Genomic DNA, 18,285 nt, shown 5'->3' on the forward strand with positions numbered 1-18,285 from the left:
TTCCGGAAATCATTAATCCATTGACTGGTAAAAATCGTTAGTAATTAAATTTTTGGTCCTAAAATATATACGAGTGGTTGTCCGATAAAATCGTGGAAAAGTAGTCTAGATTAAAAAATAATCAACACTGCTTTCTAAGATTTTCCCTACTCTTTAGTATATTTTTCATCAATATACACAGCAACGGATGATGACGTCAAAATATCAAAGGCAACGTCACGTTTCATCCTTGCGTAAAAAAGTTGGATAAGCCCCACTTTAATTTCGGAAATTTTACTGACGCACCCACTCGAATCAGCCTTTATTCCTAAACAAAAACATAAACAGTTTCATAAACAGTCGAGTGACCAATTCCGCACACACATGAGACCTTATGAAAACGTGATTAATAAGTTATGGAAGGTACTCTCACCTACACTAAACTAAATTGGCGGTCTTTTTTTGACGGTCTGCAATGAAAGCCTCTTTGTTATTGCTAATAATTGATTGTCTGTATATTTTGATCTACCGGGTGACTCGATAAAAAATCCCACGTTTTTTTTTTAAATACTCCTTCGCCTGTTTTTTTAATGTATTAATGATAATTTTGTACTTTTTTTAACATTTCGTTATCAATTAAAGTCTTTTAAGGCGTCATTACTCAGTCAACATATAACTACACAGCTTTCCGGTGCGCCGTAACGTCATCTAACGTCGCCATTTTTCGTGTGTTGCGTTTACACTTTCCCATTATAAAGTCTCGAGCTCGGAAAACTGTCAAAAATGAAGCAAATTCCTTGAAATTTTCTTAATGACGACATAATAGAAAGGGAATTAAAAAATTGATAGTTTTACTCCAACCTTATCTATTTAAAACTTTATTTCGAAAAAATACTCGAATATTCCCTGATAAAATCCTTATTTTTGGTCGTGCGCCGTAGGACCATACCCTGTACACATTCAAGTATAATGAAATCCTTATTTTTGCCTAGAATTTATCAAATATATTAAGATGTGCTTGAATATTTCCTGAAAAGCTCAGTGCGTGCATTATTTTCTGATAAAACGCGACGTCCAAGATTTTAAAGGACAACCCTCGTAATTGTTCTTTTTATGCCATTTTTTTTTCTTTCGAAATACAAGCTGTGGTCTGTGCAGTATCTAAATACAATGTAAAGTTCTTGATTTTGCACGCGGTCTCTTTGCGAATTTTATGTAAATCTTTAAGAGGTTTTCCCAATGAGTTGCATTTTGTTTAACATATTTATCAAAAAATAATGAATTAAATACACTAGCGATTTTATAATATTTGGAAAAGCTTCTAATGCAATCTTTTTTTCCCTTAATTTTTAGTTAATTTGGATTACTTCTTTGTAAATATTTGGAAACAAACAGACATGAAAAGCACTCACCTCTGTCGCAAGACCAGCTTTCTGGACAGATGATCACTCAATAAGTACTTCGTCCCTGTAGATACACTTGTACTATAGCGTTAATTTGACCTATTTGATTCATTGTTCTCGGGTCTGTGTGTCTCGAATTTAGGATGACTTGCTTCTCGAATTTAGGATGACTTGCGTCTCGAATTTAGGATGACTTGCGTCTCTTTTCAGTCTGATTCTTCTCTTCATAGATTGCTCTATTTGATATGTGCAACTAGTGCCTCCATTTAAAAAACATAAGTGTAGCGCATACAATGCAGTGCTTGTTTTTACAAAGTTTAAAGGAAACGTTGATGTTTGTAAAGTAATTAGAGTAATATTAATTCTCAAATTATATATAATTGTAAAATACTTGATGCACGTACAGGCACATTAACGGATCTGTGGCATTGTTTATTTCAAGACCGGACTGTTAACCTATGAATAATATAAGAGAGGATACATAGCTAGCCAACGGACTATGTGATAAAATAGAATGACATGAAGGAAAAATAAATAAGAAGACAGCTCGGTTTTTTTTCTGAAAAGGAGAAAACTTTAAAAATGATTTTTTTTCTTCACATCATGACACTGTAATCATAGAGCTCTAAACAACTAGAACAGTAGTCATTTTTCTTTTTTAGTTTGACTTTTCGAAAAATAAAATAGCTTTTGTTTCTCTTCTTTTTTCGGTCAACGTTTATCCTGCTAAGTGTAAAAGTTGATATTTTTTCTCAAAATTCAAAACGTGTGTAATTAATTAATATTTTGATTCAATTTATTTTTATTGCTGCGCAGATTGAGATCAGAGCCCACATTTTTTTGATTTGTATATTTGAAAAATACATTATTGGACAGAACATATCACACTTAACTAAATATATACAGTCAAAGTATTACAAAATATCTTATTCACTTCCAACTTTATTACAAGTCATATAACACAAAAATTCATACATAGTATAGACTGATTGTAAATCAGTTCTGTTAGTGAGACATTAGAAATTCAATACTGTATGTCATTAAGAATCTTATATTTCTTCTTGTCATAAAATTAAAAAAAAATGAATTTAGGCTCCCGTTTCTATACTGTGTAAAGATATTCATGCAGCCATTTCATACAGTTATATGAGATTCGCATGAATACGTACATTGTGTGTGTCAAAGTTGCTGATCAGATCATACAGCAATACAGAAGTCTATTCATATCCTCTAAGGCGACATTCTCATTTTTGTTCTATGTAAGTATTTATATACCTCAGTAAGTCTATAAGTATTAACAAGAAATGATTATTGAAAATTGAAACTTATTGAAGCAAAGGTTTCATTAATATATCAAGATCAGTTATGTAAGTATCAATGAAACATATTTAATAAAACTGCAGTTTACTTAACAGAATCCGATTAATTATGTTATTAAGAAAGAATATCTGTATTTTTATATCATAAATAAAAGCAATAATCCGAATTTATGTAGTACATTGAGTTTAAACAGATTCTGTCTCTTGTAAGCAAATATCGAAATGAAACAAAAAGTAGCAGCCTCATCATTGTTCATATGTGCAAGTATTTTTTTTTTTTTTAAATTACACATTTCTTTTTTTCATTTGTAATTGCATATTTAATCATTATACAGAGAGTTGAGAATTAACATTTTGTTTAACGCTCTGGGTTTTCTATGCATTAACAAATTGCTGACAGTTAAAAACCTGAAAAATAAAAAAAATATTTATGTTTCAATGCATTTTTGATAATTGAACAATAATCTACAAAGAGAAGTCAGGATATATAAATATATATTCAATACAGTAAAAGGGATCCTATTTTCGATCCTTTCAAATAGGTCCATTTCTTTATAGTATTGTGCCCTGAATACTTCTGTTTCGTCTCCGACTAAGATAATTTACCTGAACATAGTCAAATTGAAAGCAAACACAATGGGAAAATTCGTGGTTTCTTTTTTTTCGTCTAAAAGTAAAAGAATACAAATTGCTAGATTTATTTTTTGTCAAATTAAGTTTCTTGGGTATTTCAGAATTGTTTTGTTTGACAATTTAAATATCATAAACTAATCGTATAGGCTAGGCTTTATAAAATATAAGTAAACCATTTCTAATAAGGAACATTTAGAGATTTGTAAAATTTGACAGCCTACGTTATTTTTCAATTATAAGTTATTTGTATTTCTATTTGCAAATCATGGTTAAGAAGATACCATTATTAATTGAAGCGGGACGTTAGCCTTTATAGTATTATACAACGTAGTACAACATGATAACCACATTATAAAAGTACTCCTACTTATCAATTGATGAACAAAGTCCAGTCTCATCCTGTGAAAATATCAGCACAGGAAATCCACTTCTAAAAACTACCACCAAAATCACCGACAAGAAAAATGTTTGAAAAAGAACTTTCCAGAATAAGTTACAATTTAAAATCTGGTCAAATTGTTGATTAAGGACAGGCCCGTAGGAAGCAATTTCAGTTTGGGAGGGGGGGGGTGCACAGCTATACATTTTCAGTTGAGGGGGCACGATTAGCTATCCTTAGCGACGTTCGTTATCATTAACAGACAAGTTAGAGAATTTAACTGTTTGTGGGCAAGGTTATTCTTTATACGTGTATCTTAATTGACATGTATTATGTTTCTTTTCCACACTTATTCTTTCAGAAAAACACACTTCAGGGTACTGTAGAGTACTTTTCTCTGTGTTGTATTAATTTATGCTATGTATACGCGGTCACAGTTTTCCTCAGAAAGCCCCAGCGTACTTAAAGTTCCTTTAAGGCATATAGTTGCAATTAAAGAAATCCGTTGAACAGAAATTGTGATTCCACGGAATTATGACCCTTGGAAAAAAGTACGTTTAAAGTATTTATCAATTATATTTTGTATTGAAAATAAGCCACTATAATTTTCCTTTATACTCTTGCCATTGTGATTTGTCTCTGTGACTTGTTACATGGTAGCAATGCTGAATACTTGTACGCGTGTCTTGCAGAGGAAATAAAAAACCAACATTTACCATGTATTTTATGAGAAAGAACAACAATGGAATGTATATAACATATTGGCATATTACCATTTTTGAAATAGCATGGAAACATATTTTTTTTTAATTTGATCTAGCGAATTTTGTGTAGATTACAACAAAACTGTGTGGATATCAGATTCTCAGAGGAAACTACAATCCAAACAAGATCCCCAGAGCCAAGCAAGTTTTCAGTTTTAGTTTACGTTTTTTCATACCAATTGCTTCTGTGTACCTTATCAATACCCAGAATATTCTGGGTACCTTATCAATACTAGGGCTCGCCGGGTGTGAGTGGTCGACAGAGGATGCTTATTCCTGCTATGCACCTGATCCCACTTCTGTAATATCCGGAGGTCAATGTTTTATGCCCTATACACATATTTGTTTTGTTTGTAGATTTTTCTGTATATCAATCACCTTTTTTAGCTCACCTGAGCCAAAGGCTCAAGTGAGCTTTTCTGATCAAAATTTGTCCGTTGTCTGTCGTCGTCGTCGTAGTCGTCGTCGTTGGCGTCGTCGTCGTTGTCGTAAACTTTTCACATTTTCATCTTCTTCTCAAGAACCACTGGGCCAAATTCAACCAAACTTGCCACAAGTCATTCTTGGGTAAAGGGGATTCAAGTTTGTTCAAATGAAGGGCCACGCCCTCTTTCAAGGGGAGATAATTAGGAATTAGTGAAAAAATAATGGCATCATTTAAAAATCTTCTTCTCAAGAACCACTGGGCCAGGAAAGATGAAACTTATGTGAAAACATCCTCAGGTAGTGTAGATTCAAGTTTGTTCAAATCATGACCCCCGGGGGTAGGGTGGGGCCACAATGGGGGATCCAAGTTTTACATGGATATATATAGGAAAATATCTTTAAAAATCTTTCTCTTAAGAACAGCAAAGCCATGATTGGTCATATTTATATGGAAGCATCCTCAGGTAGTGTAGATATCATGACCCCTGGGGGTAGGGTGGGGCAACAATGGGGGATCCAAGTTTAATATAGAAATATATAGGAAAATATCTTTAAAAATCTTCTTCTTAAGAACACAGCAAAGCCATGATTGGTCATATTTTTATGGAAGCATCCTCAGGTAGTGTAGAATCAAGTTTGTTCAAAAATCATGACCCCCGGGAGTAGGGTGGGGCCACAATGGGGGATCCAAGTTTTACATAGATATATATATATATATATATATATATATATTGGAAAATATCTTTAAAAATCTTTTGTTACGAAGAGCAAAGGCATGATTGGTCATATTTATATGGAAGCATCCTCAGGTAGTGTAGATTCAAGTTTGTTCAAATCATGAACCCTGGGGTAGGGTGGGGCCACAATGAGGGATCCAAGTTTTACATAGAAATATATAGGAAAATATCTTTAAAATGTTTTTCTTAAAAACAGTAAAGCCATGATTGGTCATATTTATATGGAAGCATCCTCAGATAGTGAAGATTCAAGTTTGTTCAAATCATTACCCCGGGGATAGGTTGGGGCCACAATGGGTGATCAAAGTTTACAGAAGAATATATAGGAAAAAGTCTTTTTCTCAAGAACAGAAAAGCCATAATTAGTCAAATTGATATGGAGGCATCTTTGGGTAGTGTAGAATGAAATTTGTTCAAATGAGGGCCCCCGGGGGTAGGGTGGGGCCACAATGGGGGATCAAATTTTTACAAATGAATATATGGGAAAAAAAATCTGCTGCTCAAGAACAACAAAGCCATTTGTTATATTGATATGAAAGCATCATCAGGTAGTTTAAAATTCAACACCCCCCTCCCTGTAAACTTTTCAATACTGTACTGATTTTTGCTTTTTTTTCCTAGCCAATGTGCTCAGGTGAGCGATGTGGCCCATGGGCCTCTTGTTTCATTTGTATTGTTAAATTAGCCTTTTGAGAATGATAAACTTTGTTGTCTTTGTTTTATTGTTCTAAGTTTTGCTGATTCTAATTTAGAGAGATTTGGCCAGGATCAGTAAATGTGGATCACTTCACTTCACAGAAAGTGATATTTATAATTATTCTTCAAGCTCATCACATCTTTTAAAAACAACTTTATGACAACTGTCATTAAGTCAAATACCTGACGTTTTTCATACTAGTTGTTTGGCCATTATCTACACACTGGATTGCCTAGTGATTTTTCCGTTTTTTTCCGTTGTAGCATAGTACGTCTGAAGTTTCTCCTTAACAGCAGTCAATATTTTTGTGAGTAAAGGCAGGGATTCTGTAGAACATTAACTGCACACTGCAAAGTGTCTTGGAAAGGGTTTTAATAAAGTTTTCGAATTAAGTGTAGGTACAGTATAACTCAATTTCAAGTCCTTGTCTGGGATGTTAAAGATACTTTTAAACTGAAACATTTTATTTTTGAAATAGAACAATGGGAATAAGTTGGATTTCCATATGTAGATTTATGGAGGTTGGATCCTGCCACCAAATGTAATGAGAATTTTTTTCAAGTATATTTTTAGAATCTACACACATAGCTTAATTAAAGATCAAAACAAAAAATGGGAGTCAATGCGCTTTTTTTTTTGGGGGGGGAGGGGGCTACAGAGCATTTAGTTTGACCTTTTTGCACTGTAAATGCGTCTTACACATAAATCAATTTTTGAAGTTTTTTCTCCTATATTTTTTATTCAAATAAATTATGGGAAAAAACACAGTCTTATTCCATCTTAAATAGACACATTAAAATTTGTGAAAACAAAAAAATTAAAATTACTTTGCATGTTCAATTATTTGACCTTTTTGCACTCAAAAAATATCATTTTTCTGGCATTAAAAATTTAACAAGGAATAAAATCATTTGAATGTAATGACATTTTACTGAATTTAAGAAGAATGGTTAAAAGTATCTTATATATTTAGAAAAGCATTCTGTGAAGTTAATTTTTAGATATTATTAAAATAGTCTAATTTTAAGCTTAAATTAGAGCTATTTTTTCTAGATTTTCACAATATATTTGCTATATTTATCACATATGATGATAGAATTCATGATAGTTTATTTAATATATAGTTTAGGACCAGCATAAAACAGTTCATGGCATAGAATAACTCTGTAAGCTGGCTGCATGGGAAAATAGGAATCCAGACTTAAAATACTTTAAATACTTCGAAAGAGAAAAAATGATGATGATTCTAAAAAACCTTCCGCCACAAAATATAGTTCCTCACTTAATGCTTTTGGTATGGAATTAAATTAAGAAGATTTAACCGAATATAGTTTAATTGGAATTGTGGAGTCCAAATTTATTGTAAAAACTAAAACATGATGCAGAATTTTTAAAATATAATTTAAGACAAAAATCTGCTCAAAAGCTCAGGGGTGAACCTCGTTAAAGCCAAGTTCTAAAATGCAGTTTTCATAACGAGCCCAACTAAAAATGACTAAATTACAAATTATCAAAGGGAAAGGAATTAATAGAGGTTTATCAAACTCGTTTCCAAAATCCTGTATTTTCGGTAATAACATTTATACATGCTTTTGTTCTGATAAAGTATCGTTACACCCAAACTGAAAATGTTTGTCATGTTCCAAGGATAATATCTAAATGTAGTATACCCCAAAAGCTATTTTTATGATTAATTTTCTATTTACAGATAGTAGCTCAGTCGGTAGAGCGCTCGCTCCGTGAGCGGGAGGTCGTGTGTTCGAATCACGGCTGACGATAAAAAAAGAGGTAGCAACTATTCCTTCGCCAAGCGCTCGGCACTTTGAAGTGAAGGTTCCGGGTCATTCGGATGAGACCTTAAAAACCGAGGCCCTGTGTCACGGTAGGCGTTGGCACGATTCCTGGATATGATTAATACGGCAAAATCAAAGAACCAAATGGACTCGGCATCTTCTAAATACAATGATAAAAGGAATTGTTGCATTCAGTTTTTGTTTTTGTTGTTTGACTTTTCTCTGTTCAAAGATGCCAAATTCGTTATTTTAATGGTGTTTTCCTTTCTTATTGCTGCTGGTTGTACTATTCCTGTGACCTACATAGCACCGTTTGCAATAGACAAAGGATTAGAAACAGATATGATTGAATACCTCCTCACGATTTCATCAGCAAGTGATTTAATTGGAAGAACTTTGTTTATATTTATTTCTGATAATAAAAAGATCCAAAGGTGTCATATGATGACCATAGCAATTATGGCAAATGGAATTGTCTGTCTGATAGCATCGTTCTATAACGATTTTGTTACGCTAGCAGTATTTGGAATTCTGCAAGCGTCATTTGGTGGTACATACTATTCATTGATAAACGTTCTAATAGTTGATTTCATAGGATTAGAAAATCTTAGTCATGGTTTAGTTATGGGCACGGTAACAAGAGGGACATCGATTGCTATAACATCAACACTAGTCGGTAAGTTGGAATCACTGTACCTCACCTGTCAAGTTTCATTTCTTCTTAAAATGATGTATTCAGTCATACGCACGTATATAATGCATGAGGGTACAAAACTCGAATAGATCTTTAGCGAAGGATGAAGATTAGTGCGATGTACATGTAGTTTCAAAAATAGTTCAGTGGTCAAATGTAATATCTACATGCCTCTATACAAATTATATTTACAGGTTTTATACGAGACAAGACTGGATCGTATGTGGGTGGATTCTACCTCATGGGGGTCTGTTTGATTCTTGGTGGATTTTTATTGTTATTGAAGCCATTTATATCAAAATAAAGATGTTTTCCTGGGTTAAGGTTGTACTATTGTTTACCGAAGGGAGAGAATATGTAATTATACTAATATAAGGAAAATTTAATGTTGTTTTTTTGCGGAAGCCACGTGATAGGGCATTCGCTTCGTGATCGAAAAGCCCTGGTTCGATTCTTGTTCACCATGCCACGTCAAACATAAAACATAAATATAAATAGTTCTTTTGCCAAGCGCCCGGCACTAAAAGTAAGCCGCTGGTCTTTCAAATGTGACATTTAAACCGAAGTCTCCAGTCACGATAGGCGTTGGCATGATAAAGTTTACGGGGACGAATCAACATTCTCGAAGGGGACGTTTTATTGTTTGTTTGTATATTGTTTAACGTCCCTCTCGAGAATTTTTCACTCATATGGAGACGCCACCACTTGCCGGTGGAGGGCTACAAATTTTGTCCTATACTCGGCACTTACAGCCATTGAGCAGTGAGGGATCTTTTTCGTGCCAGCACCTACTGCGACACGGGACCTCGGTTTATACGGTCTCATCCGAAGGACCGGTCTCCACGTCCCACAGTGGGGGACGTGAAACAAAATACAATCAATCAAGCAAGCAGAAATGCAGGTGTTGCATACTCAATTATGTTGTCTGTAGCTTAAAATATGAAAATATCATAGCAAATAATTTCCTTAATGTATGCAACCAATTTCACATTTAAATCAAGGCAACACCTACTATTTCATAGCACTATAAGTACCTAAATGAATCATCAGTATCGATCATGTTTTCAAAATAAATAAGTATGTCAGTAAGTGCATAGTCACATAACAAGGAAGCAATTTATAATACTGTACATTACTTGTTAACATCTCCAACTATATTTGTTATTCAAAATACTCATCGTCGAGCTAAAGTATCTTTTTCAGCTTTGCTGTGATCATCGTTTCACTTTCACAAGATGATTCCAAACATTCAAAATATTTATGGAGATAAAGCTGGCAGTGGAACCGTTTGAAAATTAAATTATTCAAGGAGCCAGATGTGAAGCAAAGAAGAATATGTACAGGCCTGAGTAAATTGGAAATGTAAACCACTGACATACAGTTTTTCATTGTCATTAACAGACCACGAAGATTGTAAATTTTTAATGATTAAATGAATAATTGTAGTAGGAAAATACCACAGTTTATCAAGTATATGACAGGAAAGAGGTATCTGAATGGTGCCAAAATGTTCCAGCCTATAAAAGTAAAGAAATCACCTTATTAATATAATAAATTAAAAAGCTTAGTTGTAATGAAAAGCTTAGTTGTAATGAAAAGGAACAAGTCAGAATGAGAAATTAATTGTCTTCCGTGTTCTTTTTTACTTTCAAAGTCCATAATACAACATGAGGATTTTTCTGGACAGATATTTTCACCCTATCTTCATATGAGAAACATCAATTATAATTAAACCTGATGCACCATTGACAAAATTATGGATGGATAGGTTCTGGATGCAGATCTTTGACCGAATATACATGTATCAAATTCTAAGTATTCTTTTTAAATTGGGCACGTTAAATTTTCTACTTGTTATTCTAGTTTTTCATAATTCACTGAAATTTCTTCTTTATAGAAGAAACACATGCTGAAAAATAAACAGCATATACTTTGAACTACAGACTCTCTCTTGAACAGCATGCTTGATAAGGAGAACGTTTATTTAAAAGGAATTGAATTACGAGTATAACATACATGTGTTAATTAAACCTACGGGTAGATGTTGTCATAAGACGTTAATACCCGTACGTACTCCCCCCCCCCCCTTTGTACATGGGAAGTAGCTTTAAATCAAGTTGAGATGCCCACCCGTAAACCATATATATTCTTGCTGCACATATCAAATTGCATTGAGTTTAATGTTGGACAAGTTCCTAGGTCATCTCAATCCTCTTCCTTTTATAATTGTTCAAATATCTTTAAAATACTTAATATTCCAGTCCTTAAACCAAATACATTCTTGCTGCATATAGCACGATACACTGAGAATTATGTTTGGCAATTTCTTATGGGTCATGCCTAATCCCAGAATGAAAGTGAAAATTTCAAACCATATTACACTTTTTCGGAGATCACCTATCATATTTAAAAGATTTGGGTACTGCATAAAATATGAGGGGGGCTATGGGAATCAGGTTTTCGTCATTTTTTCGACCCTCCATTGGTCTCCCGAATAAAAATGAAATTTTCAAAACCTTATCGCACATCTACAAGACACCACCAATTATTTTGCAAAAGTTGATTTAGCTACTTCTTAATATGTAAGAAAAGTTCTCGGAACCAGGTTTTGTAGGAAAGTGTCTTTTTTTTACTCTGATTTGGCCCCTGGGGAAGAAATAAAAACTCTGAAACCAAATTGCACATCTAGAGTACAATTTATTATCTTGATTTGGTTCCTGCTTTGAATGTTAGAGGAGTTCTAGGTAAAAGATAATGAGACATAGTGATGGATGATCGGAATAAAAAGAATATACCCAAATTTTCTATAGAAAGTGTCGATATGCTTACCTCTCTGTCCGATTATTATTTGACAAACCCTATAAAAATAGAAATTATTTGACAAACCCTATAAAAATAGAAAGAGTGAAATATGTGGAGATAATGAACAGTATTCCAGCTCAAAAGTCCATTAAACATTACAAAATAGGAGTAGAGCAAACACAGACCTCTAAGACATCAGAGGTGGGATTAGGTGCCACTATGGATTATCCAGCAAAATTCTGAAGAAAAATTCACGATCTAGGGCCAAGAAAAAAACAAAACACATAATAATTGAGGTAATAGGAGATGAATGGAGAATTTTAAGGACTTGTACAGTGGATAAAAAACTAACAATTTGGTCCTAATCATCAAGAAGAAGCCATAGCTTATAAATTCGTTTTGGAAAAGGTCATGTCACAAGTTATTTAGAATACTCGTTTCCTACTGTATCGGAGATACAGGGCGGGGCTTAAGGCGAGAGCGATAGCTCGAGCCGGGCCTCGCTCTGTATCTCCGATACAGTAGGAAACGAGTATTCTAAATAACTTGTGACATGACCTTTCTTATGACCTCACTAGTTTACATGCCTATTTAGGTACATGTTTCTCAGCTTATCAGATGATTTGGCAGAAAGTTGATTTAGTTCCCCATTTTTAGCAATCGCAACTAAAATGCCGAGTGAGGTGAACGTCCTGGTCTCTATAGTATGAGAGACATTATATTGTGTTTTCCAAAAATATAATTAATATTTGATTGCATAGTTTTTTAGCTCTTGCTGACATTTTTTTAATTTATGCTAAGAATTTAGTGCAAAACATTTTGATACATACATGTAAGAATCATGTAGGAATGTATTTGAAGCAAAAATGTTTCGGGGAGGTTGTATATTCTTAAACAAATGTCTGACAATGTCATCGACCGGTCGTCATACATGTGTATACAAAATTCTTGGCACCAAATTGAAATAAACAGGATGAAAGAAAGGGGCATATTACCTTCATGTTTGAAACAAAATACAGAGTAACCAAAGGCGGATCCAACACTCACTCGCACGGGTCAATATTCCCCCCACCATTTTTGTCTTTTCTTTCTGGCTTTCGTAGATTATGTTTGCTAAACTTGTGTATACTTTTAACCTATCAACACGTAACGATCACTCGCATAGTGTCAGGTCTGATTATGAATCTACCCCAACGAAATCCCCTATTTTCCATTTTGGACATTTTTTCCCGAAGAAAACCATTTGTTTACTACCCTCACTCCCTCCTTTCAAAAATTTTTGAATCCGCATTGGTAACTTTACGTTGTCAAATTCTTAATTTATCTCAAATTTTAGATAAGTACAAACAGCACTATCAATCAGTTTGAATGATTCTTATGTCTATATCATTTGAGATAGGATTCAGTTTTCCCTCAACGCTAAAAATAAACTGTACAGTATCGTTGATATTTTGCAGATAATGTACAGTTTCTGTTCGTTTGCATAAGAAACGCCTACAAAAAGTGTTCTATATCGCAGTTATTGTACGGTTGACTTCAAAGGAAAACTCGCCGGATCATGTCACAACTTAGAATTAGCATATTCGTATCTGATAAAAATCTGAAGTTATCCTTTCAACTGTTGAAATAAGTGTGTTTTTGTTCAAAATAAAGAGTAATTATTCAGGATATACATTTTTTATTAAAAGACTGAATTGAAATGCTATATACATTCTCTCTCTCCCTCATCAACATCATCATCATCATCATTATGGTGTAACAACAACTTCTTGTTCTATGTTTTTAGAATCAGCTCTTCTTCTTTCTAACTTTCTACACAGAGGTTCCAAGAACAGTATTACTCCACTGATAATAAGAGTTGATCCCATGACATAGAAGGAAGCATAGAAAGATCCCGATGTGTCTCTTAGATATCCTGAAATAGATAACCGTATAATGTATCTTTTTGTATTAGCGATTGACTGGTCCACGCCAGGATGTAATATATATTTCGCAGTGAATAATAAAATTATGTACGTTTTAAAAAATAAAATACAAAATTGGACTAAAAAATAAAAAAGGGGGAGTCGTATCGGTATGACAGAAGAAAGTAGGTATAAAAACAGTTTATTTAAAAGTGTTGTTCACTTCTGCGATGCAAAATTTCAGAAATAAAGGATTTTTAAAAGATATTCTCCTATATTATTATATACTTTGCATCAAACTTCTAGCCTCGTCCCTGTCTCGATGACAATGATTTGAATAATTTTGAATCTACACTACATAGGGATGTTTGTTTACAAGTATAGGGTTGAGAATATGCAGTCTTGTATTTTTTGAAAGGAAAATTCTTCAAATTTATCAATAAATTTCTATAAATCTTAGGGCACATTTTGTTACCAGATCTCTGCCCCAGGGGCCATGATTTTAAGAAGCTTTCACAAATTTTTTATCACTTCTGACTGCATGCTTAAACTAAAAGATTTTGAATGACCCTTTCTTTTTATTATTTCTTGATTATCGCCCTTTCCTTAGAAAGAGACCTAGATTTTCCTTTGAAAGAAAAAATGAATTTCCACTACCTGAGGATACGTTTTTGCAAAATTCTTCCAAATTGGCCCAGTGGTTTGGAAAAAATGTGCAAAAGTTTCACACGTCACATTACAAACACCATTCGACGCATAGCGATATAGTATATAGCAATATGTTACCTGAAAGACTCAAGTAACCTTAAAATATTCATTCAACATTAACTTCTATCAAATGTCTAGATTTACCTAGTATTGGGTTGGAAATAGACAGTCCTAGTCCCTGCATTAACATATTTATCGCCATTGCACTGGAAAGATTTTCTACTCCTACAAATTCAGCAATTACAGCAGGAAATAAACCAAAATAAACAGTTCCAAAAAATCCAAATATTACGGATAGGATTGATATTGTCAAGAAGTCTGTGTACAATGAAATGAACATACAAGATGCCCCGGTTATTATCAAAGAAACAGCCATCATGTGAGTTTTTGTCATGCAACTACGATGGATAAGAAAAGCTACAAAAATCTTAGAAAACAAGTTTGAAGCTCCTATCATGATCACCAGGAGAGTAATCTTACTATCTGCTATTTGAAGATCTTTAGCGTGTGGAGGTATAAAAATCACTATCTGAACACATCCGATTATTGCTAGAAAACATACGGGAATCCACATCCTGAAAAGCAAATTTTGCAAAACTTGAAATTTTATCGATGCGTTGCATATAGTTTTTGTTTTATCAAGAAAAACTTTTTTTACAGTTGACATCCTTCCTTTGTAGCAATTTTCTTGGGTCAGTTTGAAATGCGAACAATTCTCTATTGTCGTATGATTTCCAACATTAGGTGTGTGGTTTCTACCACCTTCAATTTCATCGTGCGTTGTCCAAATGTTCTGGGACAAAATAAGTTCTTTTGAATTTACTGTAGTACATTTAATCCGCTCTTTATAGAATGCAATTGGCCTCATCAAAGCTCCTGCTACACAAAGATTTAGAAAGAGGCCTCCAATGACAACAAGTGCACCCTTAAGACCGTAGTTGTCCAGGAGAATCCTTATGACAGGTGGGAATATCAAACTTCCAAAGCTGGCTCCCATATTTCCTATCTTATATTTCCAATCCTCGTTTCTTGTTGAAGTATCGGCCTAGAACTACCAGTGCTGGTCCATAGGAAAATCCATAAGATATACCTTAAAAATTTAATCAGTGTTTAGGAAGAGATAATGTCTATGATAAAAAAAAATGTGAAATGGTAACTTTGCATATTTTTTGCTTTTGTGATTTAAACCTAACATGGCCATGGCTAATGCATGTTTAAAAAAGTGAATTTTCGAAAATCTTATTCAATCAGACAGGTACTTTGAGATGTGTTACACGAGAATATTAATTACTTAATATGTAAACTGTGTTCCGCTTATGCTTAAGCATCGTTTTGATATAGGATGTCTACTCCTCCTAGGCATTTATTGCCTTCTCTGATGTTTCCAGGGGTCCCTTTAGCCCTGTTCTAGATTCATATTCTTTACTGGATTTATAAGATTGGTCACTGTTCATTATCTTCACATTTTATATATGAAACCATTGTTCTCAGATTTGACAGCATCGTCAGACTATTTGTTCTCTTGTTTTACCTTGCTACTATACCAAGTTGAGTTTGATGGAATAGGATTTTTCATCAGATTTTCAGTAGCAACATCGTACATATAGATCCATGTAAAAAAAAAAAAATCAAAGCCAGTTAGTCTAGGCTTTGCTATAATTAAAATCATTATTTTTGTTCAAGTATAAACTTTCTCAATTACCAAAAACATTATAAAGTTCCTACTACAAAATCCGATTTTTACCCCATATCTCTTCTCTAAAAATTAAAACGAACGATATAATTGAGAAAATGCAAGTTTCTAAAAAATAAATCTTTTTAAAACCGAGTAATTTTAACCATATAGCTACATACCAAATATTAGACCATGGGATAGGATTAGATAGGACATGTCCTTTATTATGGCACTAATGACATATGCCGAGCAACCAAAGAGACCTCCAAGTATAATGTAAGTCCGATTAGATGCCAGACCACACCCAAAATTCATGGCAAAGAGAGCTGTAATAAGAAATATTGAGGTACATGTAAATCATATCAACCCGAGAAATTTATTAAGATTTTGCAGATAATGCTTGGGCGGTGAGCAAAATGGAAGGAAAAACATCTCCTTTGATAATATCTGGAAAATTGTTTATAATCATCTTATGATTGGTCTAATGATGAAAGAGAGTCAGTAAAAAGGAATTGCACTCTATATGAGACTTACAAGAGAAACTGAATATGACAGTCTGTACCGACAATGCCACGGTGATGGTGGAGGCGGACGCCTTATATTCACTCATAAACTCAGCAAAGAAAAGTCCAAAGGAGGAGGTACAGCCAATGACCAGGAACACGACAATGAAGTTTGCTTAAGAGAGTATGGCAATTTATCACATAAATACTATCTGCAGATCGCACCTGAACAAATTTTATGTAAATATTAATAAGCCTCTGCTGTTACAAAATCTTAAATCTCTGTAGCTTGTATTTTTTGATGTCCTTTTTAAACATTTTATTGGATACATTTGTTTAAAAAAATATTGCAATTCTTGTATACGTTCGTAGTGCACGAGTTCTCTATATTTTCTATGATCTTAATGACTTTTATATATAGCACTTACCGACAAGAATCACCCATGCCCAGCCTCTATCTATCGGAACTCGTTTATCCTCCTCCATTTTTTTTACTTTAATCTATTCCACACGATATATATTCTTTCAATTAATCTAAAGTATAAGTAGCTCAATAAGCAAGATTACTTTCTTAGAATTCATAAGGACATATGCCATATTATGTAATATAGAACAAAATGGTAGTGAGAATCCCATTTTAAAATATCAGTCAAAATACCACATCAGACCAAAGCATAGATCATTTCTGTGTTACTTGTATATGAATAGCCCTAGGACCTAATTCGGTTTCAAATAAAGACTCTTTTGCCGGAAATATTATGACATATTCTACTAATTTATATTTTCAGAAATATCATGGCATTCTATCCTAATTACCATCAATATATTTTGGGGGGAAAAAAGAAAAAAAAGAGTAGCATGTCAAAATCTATTTATTGTTAAAAATATCCTGTTGTCCTCAAGGTCCGGACTAACAATTTTACTGCAGACTTTTTTTTTTAATTAAAATTTTCAAAATTTTCAGGGCTAGCAAGTACCTTATCGGGCTTCACACACTGCTACGTGCCGATCTTTTCACTTGACAGCGTATTATGAACAGTACTGTGGAATATCATGCCAAAAGTGCCCCCCACGCGAAAAAGTTTTCTGTCTAAAGTATGTTATTATATTATCCATGATGTTTTATATTAATGAGTGATTTGGTGATACTTTACATTTATTTCTAATTATCTGTGTTATAGCCAGTATTTTATAGTAAATATTTGAGTGTAATATTAATAGCCATTCTCTGTAACCACTTAAACTTTTGTGGCACGCATAGTCACAGATTTTTTTCAAATTTGGCTAGAATTTACCACCTCATAAACTACTCCAAAAAATATCGTTAGATCATATGAATGTTGAGTAGTTACCATGGAAACGGTGTCTAAAGTTGATTTTTTCTGAAAAAATGCAATTTTTGGGAATGTCAATCAATGAAATGCGGCTACTTCAATTCATGTTACTCACAGAAATAAAAAGTATGTCATCTGATTTTAAAAGGCATTTAAAAACATTGTTGGTATTCAGTCTATAAATATAGGAAATCTATGATTAAAATAGCAGACATTCATTTAAAAATTGAATTATCTCCCTTTGATAATTGTGAGCTCTTTAGTGCGAGAGATAAAAAAATCATTGGACAAAACTGACTGGAAGTTGTTTACATTATCAACATGTATCCTGGATTTCAAGTAAAATCAAGTGTTTTTTTCTGTTTATTTAATGTGCATACAAATTTTAACCTCTTTGTTTATTTCCTGCATGCAAAAGAATAATTTTGATGAGTGAACAGTGGCGAAATGTAAAAAAACCACATGGTACAGGAAATCAGCTCTGATTCATTCATGATATTGAACTCTAAGCCTCAAGGTCTTAGGAGTTTTAAAA

At 33.4% G+C, this 18,285-nt stretch overlaps 1 long non-coding RNA gene and 1 pseudogene across 1 annotated transcript; one reads left to right on the plus strand and one right to left on the minus strand.

The window, feature by feature from the left end:
• The first annotated feature begins 8,347 nt into the window (after positions 1–8,347).
• On the plus strand, positions 8,348–9,147 carry LOC133202712 (uncharacterized). The gene is made up of 2 exons (XR_009723284.1): positions 8,348–8,806; positions 9,019–9,147. It is a non-coding gene; the product is annotated as an uncharacterized LOC133202712 (long non-coding RNA).
• A 4,227-nt stretch (positions 9,148–13,374) lies between these two features.
• Positions 13,375–16,902, minus strand: LOC133202854 (monocarboxylate transporter 12-like; annotated as a pseudogene).
• Positions 16,903–18,285: the final 1,383 nt, after the last annotated feature.

The sequence above is a fragment of the Saccostrea echinata genome, unplaced genomic scaffold (genome assembly GCF_033153115.1).
Source record: "Saccostrea echinata isolate AGI-Se365-2 ecotype Australia unplaced genomic scaffold, CSIRO_AGI_Sech_v1 ptg000047l, whole genome shotgun sequence".
Taxonomy (NCBI): Eukaryota; Metazoa; Mollusca; class Bivalvia; order Ostreida; family Ostreidae; genus Saccostrea; species Saccostrea echinata.